Source organism: Mustela putorius, unplaced genomic scaffold (assembly GCF_011764305.1).
Source record: "Mustela putorius furo isolate JIRA1106 unplaced genomic scaffold, ASM1176430v1.1 tig00000281_pilon_pilon_pilon, whole genome shotgun sequence".
In the NCBI taxonomy this organism is placed as follows: Eukaryota; Metazoa; Chordata; class Mammalia; order Carnivora; family Mustelidae; genus Mustela; species Mustela putorius.
In genome coordinates this window covers 32848005-32870925 of record NW_025421343.1, presented here as the reverse complement: position 1 = coordinate 32870925, position 22921 = coordinate 32848005, and the positions used below count along the sequence as shown (strand labels likewise).

At 47.7% G+C, this 22921-nt stretch overlaps 1 protein-coding gene across 2 annotated transcripts in view; it reads left to right on the top strand.

The window, feature by feature from the left end:
* The first annotated feature begins 1932 nt into the window (after nt 1–1932).
* KLHL29 (kelch like family member 29) overlaps nt 1933–22921 on the top strand; it is a 297199-nt gene continuing 276210 nt past the window's right edge. For both annotated transcript variants that reach the window (XM_045079323.1, XM_045079322.1), the window contains exon 1: nt 1933–2199. The gene's annotated coding sequence lies outside the window, so the exon portion shown is untranslated. The remainder of the gene's footprint in view (nt 2200–22921) is intronic.

Below are 22921 nucleotides of genomic sequence, written 5' to 3'. Positions count from 1 at the left end.
ACTACACCCCTCTGTCACTTTCTGGAAAAGATACACTACTTTTCCTAGCTGACCCCCTCATCGAGGGTGGATTCCTCTCTGCAGTGCTTTGCCCTGTCTCCTCCCCTGTCCCCAGGCTTCACACACCAAAACTTTATTATATATATTTTTTCTTTTTCCAGGAAATGCAGTTACGCTTACACCAATGTGCCATTTCCCTGGTGTCCTCATTCCCTGTCACTGACAGTCCTCCTGCTACCCTCAGTAGATTATTATTATTTATTATTTATCAGCCGCCACACTGTACTCTGCTTCCTACAAGATATTAAAGAAGACACAATCCCTGCACTGAGTTTACAGCCAAAGAGAGCAGAGGCCTGGATTCAGACATCACAGGAGTGAGCTGAGAGCAGGGGATTTGCGAACCGAGTTTTCCTGCTGCCCCGGCGGCCCCAGAGGAGGAGGGCGGGGCCCGGCAGAGCCCGCCCCAGGCCGGCTCCTCCCAGTTCCAGCCAAAGGGCCCGCAGCTCCCTTCTTGACCAGATCCCCTCCCGGGTTGCTACCCAAGCCTCAGGCCTCTGCAGCTCCGTCCGGGGGGAGCGGAGGGTGAGGGCAGGAGGTTGAAACCCACAAACGCTTACATTCAGGCTGGGGGTAGGGGCTATATTTCCTCTGAAATTCAAAACCAGACAAGGGGGAAGTAGGGGAGGAAGGAGAGGTCAGGGAATAAAAACCAGAGCTGGAGCGTTACCGCGGAAGACTGGTGCTGAAATGGAATGTTCTGGCGCAATGGAAAATCCCGCACTAGGGGCTGCCACGGGCCTCCAGCCAAACCTTTCCTATTAGGGTTGACGTTAGGGTCTGTGTGGACGGCAAGCGTAGACAGAGAAGTGAAGGGGCTAAGAAAGTCAGTGTAGACCATGGTGGTGGTGTATGTGTGTTGGGGGGGGGGGAGACTGTGAGTATAGACATACAAGTCTGGTATGGCCTGAGTAGGAGCTGACTAAATAAACAGGGAGGTCGCGTGGATTCGAGTGGGTCAGCGTAAACAGGAAAGTCCGCGTGCAGTGGGGAGAGTCGAGTCTGGACAGACGAGAGGGTCGGTGGACAGGATGGGCGGGCTAGTCGCGGTTCTTCAGAGATTTGAACAACCTGCTCCTTTCCGTGGCTGGAGTGTCCTAGGGAGGGCGGAAGCTGAAAGACGATTGGACTTTCCGTTCTCAAACTTTTCCGCCAGTTTCCTCAGGTGTTGAGAGCAGCCGGGGAGCTCGCCTCGGCCGCGTCCCCCAACCCGGGGCCGGCGGGGCCGGGAGGCCGGGGCCCAGCAGCCGGGGCCACGCGCCGCGCATCTGCCGGGCGCGGCCGCCGAGCCCGGCGAGCCGGGAGCCGCCGCAGGGGGTGGGGGGCGCGGGGGCGGCGGACGGACAGACGCACCGACACACCCGCCGGCACTCCGGCCCGGGCCGAGCGCGCCGCTGCCCGGGATCCCTCGGGCCCGGGGAGCAGCGCCGGGTGCCCTGCCGGGGGCGCCCCGCCTCCCCCACCCTCCACCCCCGCCCACTCGGGCGCCCGTGATTGGCTCCGCCCGCCCCTGGCTGCGCGCCGAAGCCCGCCTCCCTCGCAGCTAAAGAAGACGGTACCCGGAGCGGAGCGAGCCAGAAGGGAGCATGGTCCCCGCGCCGCGGCCGCGCCAGCCCCCGCGCCGCCGCCGCCGTCCCCGCCGCCGCGGATCCAGCTGCAGCTCCAGCCCCGGCTCCGCAGCGCCCGCCCGCAGCCCCGGCGGCCGCCGCGCCTGAGCGCAGCCCCCGCCCGGAGCCCGAGCCCGGAGCAGCCCCAGCCCCGCGGCCGCCGCGGCTGCGGGGAGAGGGCGGGGGCGATGCTGCCGGAGCCGCCGCCGCCGCCGCCGCCTCGGTGAGAGCCGCGCCGCGCCGCGCGTAGCCGCACAGGCTGACAGGCAGAAGGACTGACTTCCCTCTCCCGGGCATCCTCCCTGGGCTGCCGGGAGGCGGCGGCGGAGGAGGAGGAGAAGGGAAAGGGGGAGAAGGCGGAGAGCAGGAACGCGAGGAGGTGGACCTGGATCCATTTCTCCGGGCCAGGACCCGAGCGGCCCCAGCTACCGCTACCCGCCGGCGACGTCCCCTATCCATCAGCCCTCCTGCGCCCACCCGCGACCCCCGGCTCCCCGGGCGTCGGGCCGGGGCCGGAGCGGCGCGGCCAGAGGTAAGAGCCAGGCTTGGGTGCCAAGGATGGGGGGCCGGGGACCCCGGGTCCTGGCGGCTGCGCGGGGCCGGGCCGGGCTTGGGAGCGGGGCCCGAGAACCCGGAACGCTGGGCTCCGCTCCCGCGGCGGCGGCGGCGGCGGCGGCAGGAGCCTCCCGCGTCTGGACTCGCTAGGCTGCAGGAGCCCTTGCGCCTGCGCTGCTCCATGGGGGGAAGAAGGGGGAAAAAAAACTTCCTGCCCCCGGGTGTGTATGCGCGGGGGCTGCCCCGAGCCAATGTCGCGATGGTGGTGGGGGGCTGCTGGAGGCGAGTGTGACCCCGGCCCCGGCACCCTCTGGCTGGGCCCGGCAGTGCGCGTTCCTCTCCAGGCCACCTCCCCGGAGCGGCCCAGGGCCCGCGCCGGGCTGGGGGCCAGGAAGAGGCACCGAAAGGCTGGACCCCGGGGGCGGCCGCGCGCCCTGCCCTTTGGGAAGGCGCGCGCCTCTGTGCAGCGGGAAGCCGGGTTGGGGTTTTGCCCCTTCCAGTCCTCAGACCCCCCATTTGGGGACTGGGTCTCTTCACTCAATCCCAAGTAACTTTCGAGGTAGAGGAGCTTGTAAGCTATGAGGAGGGAACCCGCACAGACCTGGTTGTGACCCCCCTTCCCTTAACACCTTTTGGGTGCCACCGTGTTTGGGGGCGCGGAAAGGAGAGAGCCCATGGGGATGGTGAAGGGACGAGGATGTGCAGTTGGGTGAGGAAGGGTTGTTTATGTGTGGGATAGGGTGGACCCCGAGCTGTGCAGTGTGGGAGTGTGGACGCGCGCCCCGACCCCGGCGGGGGTGCAGGGTGGCGGAGGGCTCACGTCCCGGTCTCAGTGGCCTGGAGCGGGCCGAGAGCGCGAGGTTTCTCTGCGGTCGCGGCCCGGGTGCGGGAGCTGGGCACACCGGCCCCGGGCCCCGAGGGAGGGGCGCGCTCGCCGGGAGTCGGGAGAGCGGAGCCTAGAGCAGGGGCAGGTCCGAGGCAGCTCCCGGGGCAGGTGGGGTCTGCGTTAGCCGGGGAAGGCGGGGATGCGCTGCCTGCCCGCGGCCAGCCGTCACGGAGGAGGGGTGGGGGCAAAGCGCGAGTCTCGGATGCCTGGGTCCGTCAGTTGAGAAGCCAGTTGTTGTTCCTGGGCTCTGGAACCCAGCGGCAGACAGGGTCAGTTGGCGGGTCCTCCCGCGGGTCCCTGTGGATGCTGATGGGTAAGGAGCCGCCGCCTTTGCCATCCCTGTCGCTCTCCAAACGCTCTCCTGCTGCCCTTCGGGGCTTGCGCTGCGCCGCGCCCCGGGCGAATCGTGGACGCAGGTATTTATGTAGCATTAGGCGAGACCTCGGCGCTGGAGGGACCGGACCGTTGAGGACGCAGTGCTGCTGCTGCTCGCGAAACTTCCCACTTCGTCAGCTCGGGGACTGTCAGGCTCCACTGATGCAGGAGCTACGCAGGGCTACGCTGGGATTCAGACTCCTCTTGCAGCGACAGATCTGTCCTGGTTACCGCTGTATTTACCCTAATTTCAGTCTCCTTTAAGTCATCTGTCTGGTCTCTACAGAGTTCCTCCCCTTGCCCTATGGTCTTATGTCCAGCTCAGCTCTGGGAGAGCATATTTAAGGAATTATTTCGGTGTAGGGTGAATGGCAGATTTAATTAGCCCGCTTCATTACTGATGTCTTAAAAAAAATATATTGGGGAAGTGCAGAGCTAACTTTTTCACTGTTGTGGGGGTGAGGAACAATTTTACAGAGTGTTCATCCTGGCGCTTGGTAAAATCATTGCCCTTTAATGCACAGGTGAATACTTTAAGGGCTGCTTGGTGAGCATGTATTCCAGTAGTCACATCTAGGTGTTTATACAGGTATGGAGCTGTGTGCCACTGATGAATATAGTCTCTGTCCCATGCATTGTTCTGAGTGCTCTTGATTTATCATCCTGCTATGAATCAGGGAATTACTAGCATATGTGTCCTTAAACTCTATATGAATTTAATGACATTTAAATTGGCTTACAGGCTGATGCATTTAACCCATTTTAATAACTTTCCTGTAAAAGCATCTTTTAAACCATATTTGTCCATGATTAAGAAAAACATTTTCTTCTGCTCAGTCTCCCCATTTCTATACAGTTAATGGGAATTTATAGGTCTCCAACTTTCATTTGCAAGCAACAATCCAAACGAAATACCCAGAGTTGGACTGAAATAATAATAATTTTTTTAAAAAATCCTATGGTAGCTATGGTAACAAATAAATTAAGGGGTATTGGTTTTCATCTGTATGTGCTTGGCGGGGGGGTCTAGTGTTGTGTCTTTTTAATTATGTTTCTAATGAGTGGTGGTCATACTTCAAGTACTCAGTGTGGGAGATAAGCCAGACTGAAAATTCGGTTTTGTGAGAGGTTTATTGGAACAAAGACTAGTAGAGCCCAAGAGAATGACTTCTGCTAACTGCGGCTCCTCATATCCAGAAAGCAAATAGATAAAACCTTTTTTGTTTTTCAAGTAGATGAGAATTGAGTTAGTCCCTTTAAAATGAGAAAATGTATTTTTCTTATAAGCTCTTACCAAAGGAACCTTTAAATCAGCTCCTGTTTTCTAGGAATAAACATGTTAGAAGTGTGGATGTTGGTGTGGTTTGAGTGTCAGAGTTGTTATCAACACCTGTCAGTCTAAGTGAGGCATATCATTAGTCTATTCAAATCTTGCCTATTTCAATATTCATGCATTTCCATGGTGATCCATTCCATTTTTGTTTACTTAGTCAACCTTATAAATCTTTGGCATCAATTTCAGTTGTGCCATCTTTTTTTTCTTTTACTTATCAATTGATTTGGCTGCAAAACATTCCCAGTTTAAAGCGTTTCCTTTTTTTTTTTTTCCTGCTAGTTTCCAAAAGTTTACACTATTCCTGGTAACACACAGATATAAAGGGGTTAAATTTTTTAATAGATTCAAATAACACCATTGATGTTAATGTAGTTTTTTAGCATCTCATTTGATAACGTGTGTGTGCATGGGTATTTTTTTTTCTTCCAGCAGGCTTACCGTAAAGCTTTCTTGCTTTATGGCCCAGGGACGTCAGTGCAATCCAGCAGAATTAACTAAAGATTTCCCCTTCCTCCTTTCTTTTCTTCTTTCCTCCCTCCTTTCTTTCCTTTCTTCCTTCCTTCTTTCCTCCCTCCTTTCCTTTTCTCCTTCCTTAGTTTGTTTGTTTTTTTTTTTTCCTACCTGTGTGGTTCAAGGATTCTTTATGTCTTCGGCTGTATCTGCTTAAACAGACTTTGGAACTTTGTGTTTTGGAACAGGCCTATCCTTCTAGGATCTTTTCTAGTAGTAGCAAAAGACAGAATGTTCTGGAGTGTCAGAGGATTTTCTAAATACAATATATGTTTGGTCACAGCATATAGTATCCCTAGGATCATTGAAACATTGTAAGTTCACTGATCAGGCAGCTTTGCTTAAATGGGAGCCATGATGTTGCTCACCCGCTTTCATTTTGCTTTCTAATGATGCAGTCCCATGCTAATCACACCCTGTATATTTCAGAAATATCAAGGCAAGCATTAGCACGCTACTGACTTATTAGGATCAAGCAAAGTAATTGGAACACTTAAGTTCAAAGTCAGATGGAGAAACGGAATTATAACCAACCTTGTGATTCTGTAATTGGTCAACTAAATGCCTACATGAGGGTAGAGGGAGGAAGAAGCACCATAACTAAGAAATGCAGCCATGAGTTGCAGGAGGTGAAGATAAACCAAGGCAGGAACCATGTAGCGTGATTGGAGGACAAGAAATCTCCTTGTGAGCACATAAATTATAAGGAGACTCAAATGTTTAGAAAATGGAAGAATATTTGTCATTTGTGCAGAAGAGGCTCATTTGCTATTACTCAGGAAATTGAGGGTCATTTCCCAATATGCTAGAAAAATTGGGTAACAGAGTCACTGGAGAGTACTTTCATCTGAAGTAAATTTTACCATAGAAATGGTCTTAATAATTTTGGCTAAGAAGGAAAAGTGAGTCAGAATTCTTGACCTGCCAGTTGTATCATAAGTAAGCAGACATCAGGACCACTTTTGAAAGCCGATTCTGTGGTTCTTCCTGCAACAGCTAAACGCTTACTTGCCCAGCACCCTAGGCCAGGAAGGTAGCCTATACTTTCTTTAAAGAAATCACTTGAAAACAGGGAGATTGGAGCTGCAAATTAAGGTGAGGCAGGTTGATCATTAGCAACACAGCTATTTGTGAAATGAACTTAATTGTCTTGGGGCATTTCCACCTTAAGGGTGGGAAGGGGAAGATTTCTCATTTCCCTTGAGAGAGGATATCTGCGTGAAATTCAGATGGTTTGTAGATGCTTAACAGTGGCAGCAGGTGATGACTCAGAAGCTAGAACAGAACAATTGAACACTGTTAAGGCAAGGGATCGGGTTTGGGCCAAGAGGTCAGTTCCCCAAACATTCAGAAGCTGCTACTGACCTCACAGGTATCAATCTTTATAGGTTTTTTTAAAATATAGAGTTTTTTATATAGAATTTTTTTATAGAGTTTTGAGTTTTTAAAAAATATTTATTTATTTTAGAGACCATGCACACAAGTTGGGGGGGCAGGGGCAGAGGGAGAGAATCTTAAGCAAACTCCCCACTGAGCACCGAGCCCCACATGGGGCTTGGTCTCAAGACCCTGAGATTATGACCTGAGCCAAAATCAAGAGGCAGATGCTTTTTAAAAAAAAAAAAAAAAAGAGGCAAGTGCTTAACAGACTGAGCCACCCAGGTGCCCCTAGAGTTTTGAAATTTTTAAACCATTAACTCTTTTAAGAACATGCACACACACATATAGATTTATATAAAACATACACACACATACACATATACAAACATATAATATGCTGCTTTCTTTATTTTAAAGTTGTGGTGGAAAAACATAAAATTTACCATCTTTACCATTTTAAGTGTCTAGTTTTGTAGTATTTATAGTCACATCCTTGTCCGTGGATATCCCAAACTTTTTTATCCTGTGAAACTAAAATCTTTTTCCCATAAAGCATCATCTGCCCATTTCCTCATTCCCCAGCCCCTGGCAGCTACCATTCTGCTTTGTTTCTGTGAATGCGACTACTTTAGATCCCTCCCATAGGTACAATCTCCAGTTCATGTCTGTGAACATGGGAGTACAAATATTTCTGAGATCCTGCTTTCAGTTCTTTTCGATACGTACCCAGGAGAGGGATTGCTGTGTTCTACCACTTTTTACACTAATAGATTACACTGATCTTCTGTTTAGGAGACTTGGTGAAAATGCAGTCAACAGAACACAGTCAAACAAAGAATATTGTAAATGTGACTGACATTTGTTCTTCCTTGCCTGTGTGTACATTTCCCGGCAAGTCCCTCGAATCTCTTACGTTTTGCTTTTAGGGCTTGTCTGAGTTGCGTCAAGTTGCAGAGTCGGTAAAGATGAAGGCTTAGTGTCAGAGTTGAAGTCCAGTCCCTGGTGCCCACGAGCTATGTGACCTTGGAAAGATCCTTAATCCCAGGAAGCTTCAGTTCTCTTTTCTGAAGATGGAGGGAATCATTATGGCCAATATTACCCCATCGAAACATGCATCCCAGTGTCTGGCCTAGAGAAATGTTCTAGAAGGGAGAGGTTAGATGAAGGAGTCATGACAGCCTGGAGAGCTCCGAAACTGTCGTCACCTATCCTGCTAAATTTGGTCATCAACATTTCTGTGGTACACCACAGTGTGTGTATATATATATATTCTCTGAGTCTCATTATCCGTTCTTACTCTGAAAAGCATAAGAGATTTGCATCACAATTATAATAGTTAAAAATATCTTTAAGTGGATTTCATCTATGAACTTTTAATTCCATTTTTTAGTATCATAATTTTAGAGTTGATAGGGATTTTAGAGGTCCGTTAATTTACCCATTATTCAATCATCAAACCTGTAACAAATGCCAATAATATGATAATAACAGCTTCCAGTTTTGATTGCCCACTATATTTTAGTACTTTACATATATTATTTCTAATCCCCATATCAGCACTGCAAGGTAGGGATTATCCACATTTTACAAATGAAGAAGAGGCTCAGAGAGGTAATCAGCTGGCCCAAGACCACAAATCTAGCCACACTGTACAGCTGTTCGAATCCAGATCCATCAGCGACCAGTGGGTCTATCTGGTCTTCTCCGTATGTGGGGATGTGATTCTGATACTCTAGACTGGGTCTTCCTGCATTGCACTTCTTCACAATGCCTTTTATTTGCCAGGGACTGCATTGTCTGTGCTAATTAACATTTTAAATAAAATAATTCTATTAGAGGGAATATGAGTTAAATAAGAATTATTAACCAGGGCTGACCAGCATTCGCTATACTTTAAGATTTGCCCACCTGCTTCCCTTTCCTCTGGCCCTCGAAGGCTAATGAGAAGAACTTTTAGATGCTTTGATGGCTTGTGTTCCTGTGTTAGACAGTGTAATAAATAAAGAGCAAATTGAAGAGTAAAAATGTTGTAAGAAGAATCAAGGATCTGCCCAGAAGCACTGCGGACTGATCCAGGTTCATTCACTTTTGAATCCCAGTGCCTAGCACGGTGCTGGGCACAGCACTCCAGAGTGAAAACATTTGCCTGCATCAATTTATGCCCAGAGAAGGTGTCCGGTAATAGACATCAAAGACTGCTTTTGGGATTTTCTTTTTGTTCTGTGGCTATGTCGTTATATCTTCATGGTTTTTCATTGTGTGGAATTTTAGATGCTCTATTTGGGCACATATCTATAAAATATGCTTGTTGATGAATTCTAACTAATCTAAATGGAATCTTCTAGGATTTATGACTTGAGACTTTGAAGACTAATTTTCTTGGAGCTTCTTCATTCCCGTGATAACTTGAATCTATTTGGCACTTTTGCAAGTCGACACCAAGTCCATCTTTCGTATCACACTTACTTGCAAGGTGTTGTCCCCTCCAGATTTTTTAATTTATGGCATTTCACGAAAGCACTTTTTAAAAAGGAAAATACAACACCTAGGAATTCCTATTTTTATTCTTTAGATGAGGTTTTTTTTTTTTTTTTTATGGGGGAGATGGGCAGAGAGGTGAGTAGAGCTTGCGGCAGACACCGCAAAGAGATGTTTGCTCCCTGTTTGAACTCTTCCATCCCTACTTTAGCAAAAGAGGACTTCTCCAGTTTGAGCTTCACCATGAGAAAAGCATGGTCACCAGGGCCTGTATCACACCTGTAACTAAGTGACCACACAGGAAGTGCCAGGCAAGGGCTGGACTGCAGAGGACGTGGGGTTGGCACAGGCCCCGCCTGCGTGCCTGCCGGTCCGGCCCCGCCACCTCCCCCTTCCTTACTGCTGGGCTGGTTTTGACCCTAAAGGTAAAATCAAGCATGAGGCTTTCTTTTTCTTCAAGGATGTCCACAAAGCTCTCAGAAGCAGGGTCAGGGGTGAGGCAGAGAGGCAAGAACAGACAAGAGGACTCTCTCTGTCTTGTAAAAAACAAAAACTAGTCAAAAGCGGAGGCCAAATGTGAGACCTAGCGGTTTTTCACATCGCCCCTGTTTTCTTCTTGGACATTTCATGACGCCGAGGGGCGGTGGGAAATGATGAAACCCGGATTTCAATAAACTTCCCTTTCTCTTTTACCTTCTCTTTTCACATTGTCAGCGTTGAGCATTTGGTTTTGGATCAAGACTGCAAGTGAACTTAGCCTCTCAAGGAACTTTAATGATCGCTGTTCAGCTCCTGGAGTGTCTACAGGAGTGTAGACTCAGTGAGCAGGCACAGCTCTGTCCATCTGGCGTCTCATTTGCTGCTTACCCAGTGGCAGGGGTCACATTGTTCCCATTTCACAGATGAGTTGTAGAGAGATCAAGCATTTGCCAGAGGTCCGATCGGCAAACGGGATGCTGGATGGGTTCAAGGGACCAAGAGGCCTAGCCCCCAGGCAACTGCCAACCTACAAAAAGGAGAGAGAGGGGCGACTGGGTGGCTCAGTGGGTTAAGCCTCTGCCTTCGGCTCAGGTCATGATCTCAGGGTCTGGAATCGAATCCCGCATCGGGCTCTCTGCTCAGTGGGGAGCCTGCTTTCCCCCACCCCCTTACCTGTCTCTCTGCCTACTTGTGATATCTGTCTGTCAAATAAATAAATAAAATCTTTAAAAAAAATAAAATAACACAATAATTACGCATGGAGCCACGTTGCTCACTGATCACCACTGTTGCTATATAATAAGTTGAGGGTCCTGCTAATTACCTTATAAGGCCTGAAACAAACTCCAGGAAACAGAGTACTATCCATATGCTTTCAGATACCTTCACACTTCAACGTGCTGTCATCACCATCTGTAAACTGAGCAGAAGCTTGATTCTAACTTCTCTTGAAGGCTTAGGTCTAATTGACCACTTTTCTTCATGGTCAGAGGCTCCTTACGGGGCACTGACTTAAATGTGTGAGGAGTGAATGAATATGTGGGCATGACATGATTTCCTGTTTACAAAGTGCCAAGAACAGGGTCAGGCATGTCACAAGCACCGTCTGTATATGTGGGTGGGTTGGGTTCTGCTCCAAATCACGTGAACAAGTGGTTATTTCTGGCTCCATCTTGAGAATCATGGTCTCCCTAAGGACAAGGACCATCTTTGTCTTTTAGCCTTGGACCTGTCCCATGTTGGAGTCTCACTATTGGACACCCCGAGTCAAGGTCCCAACCAGGAGAGCTCCCAGTCTAACTCAGAAGCCATGCCTCCTCACAAAGCATATGGAAAGCAGGTGGAGTGAGATCAACGAGTGATCTGAGTCCCTGGGACGTTCTGAGACCAAAGGGGGAGTAACTGATAATGAATGCTGCTGTAGATGTCCATTCAATAATGCCTAACCACATGAGTTGGGTTCTGCCACCATTGGCCAGACTCTCCAAGCCAGTAGAGAGGAGTTAAAAACAGTGCTACCCCAGGCCTTGTCCTCAGGCTGGTACCAGGCCATGAGCTGTTATTAGTCTGTGACAAGAGAAATTGGAAGTTAGCATTTCGAAAGTTCTGTTGCATTTGACATTGCCTTGACAGCCAAGATCCTGATCCTTAGGCTTATCCAACAAGGTATAGACCAGTTTGGGCCCTGTTAAACTCTCACATGGGTTGCCTAGAGAGTGCCATACAGTGTGAGCTGTGGTCTAGCCATGCATGGTAGGACCACAGCTTGGTTTAAACGGATTGAAGATACCAACAAAACCTCAAAACCTGGTCCTTCACCATAGATGGGTATGAAGCCTGTGCAGGGATTTTCTAAAGCTCCCATCCAGAATCTCTCATCAGTGAGGCCAACTTTGCCACCTTTAGGATAGCAAGCAGACTGAATTCTGGCCAGTCCAGCAGTGCTCATGTTAGTGGGGACAGCTGCCGGGTCTGTCCTGTTCAGAACACGACAGCCATTTTGGGTGGGCTGTGATGCAGAGCACCTGCTCCGTGTTCGTGTTCCTCCCCAGTCCATCTCCTGGATGCCAAGTGAGAGCTTGTACCCACGCTTCTCTTGAGACCCTTTTGCTGCATTTCTGCACGGTTTTGATCTCTTGAGATACGGGCGGGTTCTTTTGGCATTGAACTAGCTTATCTGCTGGATGTGAAGAAGTGTAAGACGACCGTGCTCTGATTCTGGCTTTCTGAACCCAAAGCAAAGGGCACAGAATTGGGGAAGTGTAAGTACCGCATTTGGAAGCTGGGCTGCTGAGACCTGGAGGCTGCGTGCCGTGCGCGTGTCTGGCTGGCCTTGCTCGCGAAGAGCCTGCCGTAAATAGAGTGCTATAATCTATTCGGTTCATGCTGTTCCAACTAGCTTTCATCGTCAGAACCTGAATAATATTCAGACTGTGAAAGGAACACACTTCTTGCTGAAGCCTAGGTGTGCCAAGCGGAAGAGCCAAAGCATCTCAATGTCCAATCTACTCAACACGTTGCAAAAAAAGGAACACCTGGATTCCTTCAAGAGACGTGGGGAAACGGCCTTCCTCCCCAATCAAATGGCATTAAGATTTGAAATTTCCTCCTTTCCTCCGGGAGGTGAAAAATGATTTTCATGGGAACCATGCTTCTTGGAAGTCACTTTTTTTCCCCCGTCTGTGAAGTCACTACCTCCCTCCTGGTCCAAAGGGATGTTTCCTCCCTGGCCTCAGCTCTCTGACAGGGGGTGCTCTGAGACCCCTGGGGGAGAAAGCTGGCAGTGCAGAGATCCATGCGGTTTCTGGATGGAGGGGATGTGTCTTGTACAACCTGGAAGGCTCTGGTGACTGGACCCGAAGGGAGGGTTGCAGGCAGAATACTGCCTTGCTGGGATACACAACATAAGCCCATCATCCTGTGGCAAGGGCTCCAGGCCTGCGTTTCTAGAGGACAGCCCTGCCTCTCCCTATGCTGTCTACCTCACATCCCGAGTGAGAAGGACATTCCCACCCTCCTCAAGTTCTCACCTACAAATTTAAACCTTCTCTCCTAGATTCTGCAGAAACCACAAAAAGCTATATTTGTGGGTGCAGACTCCTAGGGGAGGCTTCAGGGCCACCCGGGGTGGCGGGGAGGGAGCAAGAGGAGGAGAACTCACTGAACTCTCACATGACAATTTGAGAGCTGGCTGTACCTGTCGGCTTTTTTATTCCAGGTATGCCCCCCAGGATGTCTGGTCTTTAGAAACATGTTTTGATATCTGGAATAGACACTGGGCCAGTGATGGTCTCCTCAGTCCCAGCAAAAGAGGAGGCAAGTTGCCTGTCCTAACTCTTTGCTCCTGTGCACCCCTTGACCACACTGGGGGTGGGACAGGGTCAGGGGATGGGAGATTGACACCTAGGGCCTGAGCTTGTGACAGTGAGGATGGCAAGACTGTGTTCTCAGAGTTACAATGAAATCTTACTTTCAGCTCAACAATGTACAGCCTGATTAAAAAATAGGCAAAGGGCAGGGCGCCTCGGTGGCTCAGTTGGCTAAGCATCTGACTCATGATTTCAGCTCACATCATGACCTCAGGACCTTGAGATCAAGCCCCACATCAGGCTCCATGCTGAGCATTGATCCTGCTTAAGAATCTCCCTCTCCCCACCTCTCTCTCTCTCTCTCTCAGAAAAAAAAAAAAGAAAAAAAGAATAAAGGGCTTTAATAGACATTTCTCCAAAGAAGACACACCAGTAGCCAAATAAGCACATGAAAAAGATGGTGAACATTACTGATAATTAGGAAAATGCAAATCACAATCATGATGAGATACCACTTCATACCCATTAGGATGGCTATTATAACAAATTTTCTTAAAGCAGAAACTAGCAGTTGCCGGTGGGTGAGGTTGCAGAGGAATTCGAAACCTTAGGCACTGCTGGTGGGAACACAAAAGGGTAAAACTACTCTGGAAACCACATGGCAGTGCCTCAAAAAATTAAACATTCAATTACCATATGATCCAGCAATTTTTATGGGTATGTACCTAAAAGAAATGAAAATAAGGACCCAGATCTTTACCCCTGCATTATCCGTGGCAGCCTTGTCCACAGTAGCCAGAAGATGGAAGCAACCCAGGTGCTCATCCACAGGTGAACGGTCACAGAAAATGTGGTTTATATGTACATCAGAATAGTATGCAGCCTTAAAAAGCACGGAAAGCCCGACACATGCTACACCATGCATGAGTTTGAAGACATGATGTTAAGCGAAATAAGCCAGTCACAGAAAGACCAATATTGTATGAGTCCACATGTACGAGGTACCTAAAGCAGTCAGAAAGGAAGATGGCGGCCGCCAGGGGCTGGGAGGGGAGGGAAATGGGGGATTCCTGTCTAATGGATACAGACTTTCCATTTGGAAAGATGGAAATGTTCTCTGGACAAATGGTGGTTGATGGTTGCACAGCAACGTGAATATACTTAATGATGATGGACCATACACTTAATAAAATGGTAAATTGTATGCATTTTTAACCACAGTTTAAAAAAAAAAAAAAGGCTTCTAAAAAAAAAAACATACTGCAAACTGGTTCTCCTGCTGGGGGCCGTCAGGGGAACCATTTCCTTTAACAGTTCCACAGCCTTTTTGGAGCACTCACTGTGTCCCCAGCCCTGTGGTGGGCATCGTATTTATTTTATTTGAGGTATAATAGTTGAGGCAATGAAATAAAGTCCACAGATCTTAAAGGTTCATTTCTGTGAGTTTCGATAAATTGTCTATTCCTGCGCAGCTACCATTCAAAACAAGGTATAGAACATTTCCTTCATGCAGAAAGTTCCCTGCGCCCCTCTCCAGGCCATCATCCTTCTGCTCTGCAAATGCCTTCTGATGTCAGTCGCCATAGATTAGCTTTGCCTGCTGTTGACTTTCGTAGAAACAGAAATACACAGCGTGTACCCCTTTTTGTGCCCAGCTGGTTTCACTCAGCATACTCTGTGTGCCATGTATCCATGTTGCCATGTGTCCCTGTGGTCATTCTTTATTGGTAAGTGGTAGTTTATGGCGGTACCATAGTTTGTATGTCCCTTCTCCTGTGGATGGACATGGGGTGGCACTGTGTGTGGAGATACCCACCCGCAGGTGAAGATGTTAGTTGGCCAGTTGGGGGTGTCCGCCCATGTTGGGGTCCCCATACAACTTCTCCCTGCTTGGGGTCTTCCCCTTTGGCCGGCAGTGCCCCCAGAGTTGAACGGTCTCCAGGTGATGGCCTTTTGGCTGTTTACACTAGAGAGAGGATATCTAGTGGGCCAGGCCCATGTGTTGCCACTGAACAGATTTTTTTCCCAGAAGGCACATCACAGTAGAAGCCAAATCCCAAGAGACTGCTTGGTGACTGCAGTAGGGACAGGAGGTTGGTGGATGGTCTTAAAGGTCCGTGTCCCTGAGCTATGCTGCACCATTCCCAGCTCAGGGGCCCATGTGCAGAAGTGTCCAGATGCCTGTGGGGCAGAGCGTGGGGGCAGGAGGGGGCAGAGCACTCTCCTCGGGCAGGACTGGGGTGACCAGTTCCCAGCTTGGCCCCTTCCTCCCTGGTTTGGAGCGTCCGGCATGGTTAACATGTTCTTCCGGTGGCTATGTTAACACTTCTGTCTGACACTGATGCGTGAGGTAGTCTCTCCTTCCGGTAATTTTGCCCTCTCTGTTGTGCCCCATTCTCCAGTGAATCTGTAGGCTGACTCTGGGGTCAGTGTCCCCTTTTTACAGACTTCTGGGCAGTGTCTGTTGTCATGAAGTAGTGAGGTCTCCTGCCGAAGAGCCTTGGCCTTCGCTGCCAGGTCCATCTGGGCTCAGCAGCCTCGCAGGGCCTCCTGCAAATGGTGGGCTCTTGCTTCAGCTCTTGGAACCTAGCTACTTTCTCTAATGTCACTAATAATAGCTTTGCTGCCCTCTGTTCTGCCTGTCACAGGCTTCTAGGAAATTCGGGGTGGAAGGGAATTTCCTGCCTCCCCGGAACTCAGACAAAATTCATCTGTGTGAGAACTCAGTTTCGTTGTTCCGTGGTTTCCCTCATTCCCACATTCCTGGGCAGTGTCTCATCACAAGACGCAGACGATGCACCCGTGGGAGGTGTGGGGGTACAATCTGACCCATTGCTCTTTGGTGGAGAGCTGTGGAGATGCAGGGGGAAGAGACAGTCACTGGGAAGCCCCACAGAGCAAGGAGAGTTTGGAAGACCTACGAGGGCAAGTGTATGTTCTGTGGTCTTCCTCCCTCCATTCCGGAGCCTCAGTCCGTGTATTCTCAGCCTCCAGCCCAAGTCCAAAAGCTCACAAGCCCCATTCAGCTAACAGATCTGCTGCCCCTGTGAGAGGTAAGCTTAGAACACCCGGCTTGGCATTGCACAGGATATAGAGGACACGTGCCTGGAGTTCACCTCTGAGACCTGTTGGTGGCAGAGCTGGGTGTGGGTGAGCCCCATGATGCTCACGGGGATGATGGGGGTGGAGTGCGGAGCCCATCCCAGCCAGTCCTGGCGTAGCGAGTCCTGCCTGCCCATGGGTTGGCCCAGGGGACCTGGGCCGGAAGGAAGGATCCGATCTTGGAGAGAGCGGAGCCCCGGCCGTGGCTGCAGGAGTAGCAAGTATGAAGTGTCGACAGAGGGACGATCAGCTGGTTCCAAGGACCCACTCTCTGGCCCCGCTGACCCACCGTCCGTTCCCTCCCCCACTTCCTGATCTAGAAGTCTTGCCTGTCTCTGCCCAGTTCAGAGCCTGCCCGTCCTCTATGGCTTCCTTGGGGGAAGGCGCCTGCCTGTGGGGATGACCTGACCCAGGTCCTCCGTGTGACTGCTTCGTGGGAGCCCTCGCTGACCATGTGCCCCTGGGGGGATCGATGGCTTCACCGTCATTGATTTTCCCCCAAGGGCCTGGACCAGGGCTGGGCACGTTGCACAGTTTGAACAAGCAAAGTGCAGAGAAGGGAAATGCCATCGAGGATTTGCCAGTCTGGAGCAGAGCAGGAACCAGAATCCCAGATCCTGGAATGTGGGAGGAGCATCACTAAAGGCGCCAGGAGGGACAGGAGCGGCAGTCAGGGTAGGGGCTCCTTTCTTGTGAATCTAGTGCTGCCTCATGCTCTCTCTGGCAAAAGTGAAAGCCTTGTGGAACATTCTCTCTGGGTTGGTTATTGTCAATTGGAAGTAGGGATTGTTCCCTAGAATGTGCAGCTCAGTATGCGATCCCTTTTCCAGGATGTGAAAAAACAACGCATCCATATCTGAACCACAGAAGCTGATCTTTGCTCCATTTTCTCCTACACACCAGACACAATTTTTTTTCCAGGGAACTAACCAGTGTGTTCATCTTCAGTCCTTGGACCTTGGGGTCTCCCGTGAGAGCCCAGCCTGTATTTGGTTCCCAAGCGTTTCCTATACTCCCCCCCTCCAGGTCTCTTCCCCATCCTAGGCTTATGTCTCCCCTCTGCCCAACCTCACTGGTTTGTCTTGGGGAAAATCTATCCTTGGAGTATGTGTTTGGGCCCTGGGGTAGGGTTGACAAAATAGTGGTATGAATTCCTTGTTCTCTTCCGATTGGGAAACCAAAAAAAAAAAAAAAAAAAGCATAAAACACTTCTTTGGGGATTGAGAACAGACTTTCTATAGTGACTTTATCATGAGTTTGGATGTTTGAGGGAATTGTTTTTAATTAAGAGGGAAATTCTGTTAATTAAAGGAAATCAAGCACCCATTATGTATGCACTTATGATGTCAAGGATATAAAAGCAAAAGAGTATAGAAAAAAAAATAGGCTGAAAATAGACCCTAATGTTAACAGTGATCATCTTTCTGCTTTAAATTCGCCAGATAGTTTAAATAATCAGCGTATTTTTCATAATGGGGAAAAATGAAATTTTATTTAACAAGGCAAAGAGATTTAACTGTACTAATAAGTTTAATTTTTGCCTCCCACCACCCCTGTAGTGAGCAATATATGTTTGTGTACATGCCCACACTAACACTGATGAGAATGTGAAAAAGACAAGCCGTCACGTGGAGGAAATTTTTAAACCACTGGCTTTACAGGGTGGAAGGAATAGAATCATTTCATATAATTCCATATAAAATCTCCCTCCTAGTGAATCTTAGATTCGCCTTAAATGAACAGTTCTGTTGGGGTTATGTTCCCTCCAAGGGCTGCTGCTAGATCCAGGATTGGGGTGCTTTTTTAAAGGCAGCTGAAACAGGCTTCACATCATGAAAGCCTGCCTCATTGAATGCGGCGCCAGCCTTCTCCACTCACTGTGCCCCCAAGTGGTCACTTGTACCTGTAAATTACAGCCGGCAAAAAAGGTTTGCAATTACCAGGTCTTAGACCACAGGCTTTGCAGTCTGATGATGAGGAGGAGGATGATGAAGTTGGTGGTACCTGACGAAAGGCAGTGAGAAAAGGAAGAAGAAACCCAGTGTGTGTGTGTGTGTGTGTGTGTGTGTGTGTTTGGAAAGCAAAAGATAGGAAAGCATTTTCTGAATGTTTGCTACCCCACACCCCTCCAGAAAGCATGTGTGTGTGTGTATGTGTGTGTGTGTGTGTTTTCCAGAAGAAGTGGGAGTGTGTGAGCAGAGCCCTCCCAGGAATTCCGAAGACTTTGCTTTTCTTCCTTAGGAGTGCACCTCCATGTCTTGCACGGCCTGCTTCTTTGCAGCAGCAGCTCCGTGATAGTCTCCTTGGCAGTCTGCCAGAGACTGTAAGTGTACAGAGAATTGTGTTTTAATAGAAGGCTTTACCTCTGATACAGATTTAAAATGAGAAAGAAACTTTCTGTTCCTCAGCTAGAGCGAAATGCATTTTGCTTCTCACGAAATGCTGGTGATTACAAGCTCATCTTACATAATTTTATTATTTTCAATTGCTGCCTGTCAATCTCAGGTGATGGTTTCCTGGGAGCAGAAAAGGAGGCAGATTCTGGGCGATGACAAAAAAAAAAAAAAAGTCACCCAGTCATTAGCAAATCGTACAGAAGTTTAGAAAGGAGAATAATTTTCTTTGTGACGATGCTGCTTAAGACATTCAGAATGTGCCTACCTAAGTTAGACAGGCAGAAGTGAATTGAGTACTCTTTAATGGCCTTCTAGAAAATGTATCTTCACTTTAACAAAGGGTTGATGTTTGAGATTTTTTTTTTAAGTCTTTAAATGTAATGAAGGAATTCGCTTGAATAAGCACATTTTCAGAAATCTTTGACACTGTCGAGGTGGTCCACTGTCACGCCCACAAGAGGGCATTTTCTCATCAACTTCTGGAAAAAGGATTGGTTTCCCAAAGAGAAGCTGAGAGGCCTGGGGGGAAGAGAGTGTTAATGAGAAGCAGGGGATAGAGAGGAACTTGGGATTGAGTTGTACGTATGTTTCCACTTTGTCCTGCCAGCCTGCGAGTCAGTGCTACCGGCCAGGAATTCTGCTCGCTGTGTTTACTCGCTGTGCTGTTAATGTCTTATTCCCAGAATGACTGGGAACCAAAGGAAACCTTCACAAGAGTTTCCTCCAGATACCAGACGCCACATATAAACACAGAGCTAGGTTTCATTCCTAGAGCTGGTGTTACCCATCAGTGACTTAAGTACTGAATTTCATTTTCTATTATTTTAAGACTCTGGCCAAAGTCCCTCCAGTATCACGACCCTGCGCTTTCCCTCATTCTAAGTTCCTTCCTTTACTTATTGAACAAACATTTATTGGGCACCTACTGTGTGTCAGCATTGAGCCTGGCTAAGATCTTACATACATTCTTGATAGGAGATTTAGTGTAAAAAACAGAGACAAATAAATAGTGGAGTATTATCTAGATAATTATAAATGCTATGAGGAAGGATCACTGAGAGAAGGGGAGAGGTAGCTGTTCCAGATTGGGTAGTTACGAAAACTTCTCTGAAGAGTAATTATTATTAGTTTGCTAAACAACACTTTAAAATTACCATCTACTCTTTTTTTTTATTCTTTATTAAAATTCGATTTAGTTAACATATACTGTATTATTAGTTTTAGGGGTAGAATTTAGTGATGCATCAGTTGCATACAACACCCAGTGCTCATTACCTCAAGGGCCTCCTTAATGCCCATCCCCCACCCACATCTGCTCCAGCAACCCTCAGTCTTGTTTCATAGAGTTCAGTGTCTCTTATGGTTTGCCTCCCTCTCTTTTCATCCTATTTTGTTTTTCCTTCTCTTCCCCTATGTTCATCTGTTCTGTTTCTTTTTTCTTTCTTTTTTTTTTTTTTTTTTAAGGATTTTATTTATTTGTCAGAGAGAGAGGAGCTAGAGTGAGCACAGGCAGAGGCAGAGGGAGAAGCAGGCTCCCTGCCAAGCAAGGAGCCCCATGTGGGACTCGATCCCAGGACACTGGTATCATGACCTGAGCTGAAGGCAGCTGCTTAACCAACTGAGCCACCCAAGCGTCCCTCATCTGTTCTGTTTCTTAAATTCCACATGGGACTGAAATCATACAATCATTGTCTTCCTCTGACTGATTCATTTCACTTAGCATGATACCCTCCAGTTCCATCCATGTCGTTGCAAATGGCAAGATCTCATTCTTTCTGATGGCCGAGTAATAGTCCACTGTGTGTGTGTGTGTGTGTCTGTGTGTGTGTGTGTGTACCACATCTTCTTTATGCGTTCATCTGTTGATGGACATCTGGACTCTTTCCATATGTTGGCTGTTACGGACATTGCTCCTACAACACTGGATGCCATCTACCCTTCACCCCATCGCTGCAATCAACAGTGAATGTTTTAACACCAAAGAGAAGGACATGATCCCAGAACAAGGAGAGATGAATGAACTTAGTGTTTTGGAAAATTTGCTACATACTCTTGAGTTTTCTCCCTTTCCATGGACTATGGGAACTTCATCTTGGACTGGTCCCACTCATAATAATCGTCTACCCTTTCCCCCAAACAAGGTATGGTAGGGTAATGGCAGCTCTATTGGCACGAATTCCCCAAGCCTGCTCAGCTCCCAGCCACATACATAAGACGTGTGTAGAAGGTTGCCTGCTCCCCACCCTTGTGGTTCTGGGACACTGGGTGGGGAGTTTAGCCCAAGAGCTGTGATGCACTTAGACACACATGTGAGCATTTCTGAAGCCAGGAGTCAGAGCTCTACTTTGGAAACATGTTTTGGAAGGTCAGAGATATATGAGCTGAGCAAATCAAAGAGAGTTTCATAGAAGAGGCAAGTCTTCAGCTGGACCCTAAAGGGTAGACAGGTGTAAGAAAGAGGGTAATGGGATTACAATGGATGGTTCATTTTGAAGTAAGTAATAATCTCTAAAGACGTATTGCCTAGAGGAGTACCTGGGTGGCTCAGTCAGTTAAGCATCTGACTCTTGATTTCAGCTCAGGTCATGATCTCAGGGTGGTGAGACTGAGGCCTGTGTCAGGCTCCCTACTCAGCATGGAGTCTGCTTAAGAGTCTCTCCCTCTGTCCCTCCTCCTGCCCTCTCTCTTTCTCTCTCTAATTAATAAATAAATAAATGTCTTAAAAAAAAAAAAGACCCATTGCCTAGAGATGGCCACTGTTAATATTTTATTACATTTTCTTCTAATCTTTTTTGTGCATTTGCACAATAGCTGGGTCTATGTTGCATAAGAAATTTTGCATCTTGTTTTTGTTTTGTTTTGTTTTTACATGAGAACATTTTCCCATGTCATTAAAAATGATTCTTGGGCGCGTGGGTGGCTCTGTCGTTTGAGCGTCCCAACTCTTGATTTCGGCTCAGGTCATGATATTGGGCTTGTAAGATGGAGCCCTGCATCCCGCTCTATCCGCCCGCTTCAGATTCTCTCCCTCCTCCTTCCTCTGTCCCTCCCCTCTTCTAAAAAAATGATTCTTAAACATCGCTTCTTAATGCCTACCTGGCATGTCATCATGCCTGCATCTTATTTACTCAGCCAGGGCCATCAGCCGTATTTTTTTTTTTCCTACTCTAACCCTCTGGTGGTATTCTTGGGTATCATTTTTGTTCATAATTTTGGCGTCAGACGGCACTCACAGGACCCAGCCCTGAGGGCAGCGTGAGGCTCATCATGGCATCCACCCAGCCCTCTGCTGCATGAAGACGATACTACCAGCCTCATGCGGTGGTTCTGAGAGATACTCAAGAGTATATTTTAGATAGAGTTCTAGAAATAGGATTACCAAGGTTTGAGGTTTTAAAAATTACATAACTTTCCAATGATAAGAGTAATGTTCTTTATGGGAATTTTTTTTTAAAAGATTATTTATTTATTTGATAGAGATCACAAGTAGGCAGAGAGGCAAGCAGAAAAAGGAAAGGAAACAGACTCCCTGCTGAGCAGAGACCTGATGGGGGGCTCGATTCCAGGACCCTGAGATCATGACCTGAGCTGAAGGCAGAGGCTTTAACCCACTGAGCCACCCAGGTGCCCCTCTTTATGGAAATTTTTAACAGAAAGAAAAACCATGGCTAATCTCATCACTAAAACATAAAAACAATTAACACTTTAGAATCTATTATTTGTCACTTGTAGCAGAATTGGTATCCTACTATATATAAAAATATAAATATAAATATACACATATTATATATATATATAAAATTTTATCTTTTACTTCTTTCTTTCTTAACCTGGTACTGATTTTTTCCTTGTCATTACATATTCAGAAACATGACCTTAAAAGGCTTCATTTCATTACCCGCCTTTAGAGTAATGTGCCATATTTTATTTAACTGACTTCCTATTGTCAGAGGTGTAGATAGTTCCATTACTATTTGCTATTGTAAATACCGTTGCAATCAGATATTGTTGAACATAAATATATGCAGACATTTGGGATTATTGCTTTAGGATTAATTCCTGGAACTGGTATTATAAATCGGAGGTGGGAAATACTGAGCACATTGATCTGTATTGCTACATTGCCCCTAGAGAGCCTGCGCTGCTTGCCTTCCCATCAGTAGCACATGAGCATTCATTTTACCCCACTCTTACCTATTACAATTCTTAAACATATCTTTGTCTGTTGGATAGGTGAGTCATGGTATCCCGTGGTCTCAATCTGCACTCCCTTAATTACCAGTGGGCTGGAGCATTTGTTTCTATGTTTATTGACATTCCTGTCCTTTGCCTGTTTTTCTATTTATATTCATCTTTCTCTTATTGATTTGTGAGGGCTCTTTATGCATAAGAGGATATTAACCTTTTGGTGTAATGTTAGAAATATTTTTTTCCCAGTGTGTCCTTTG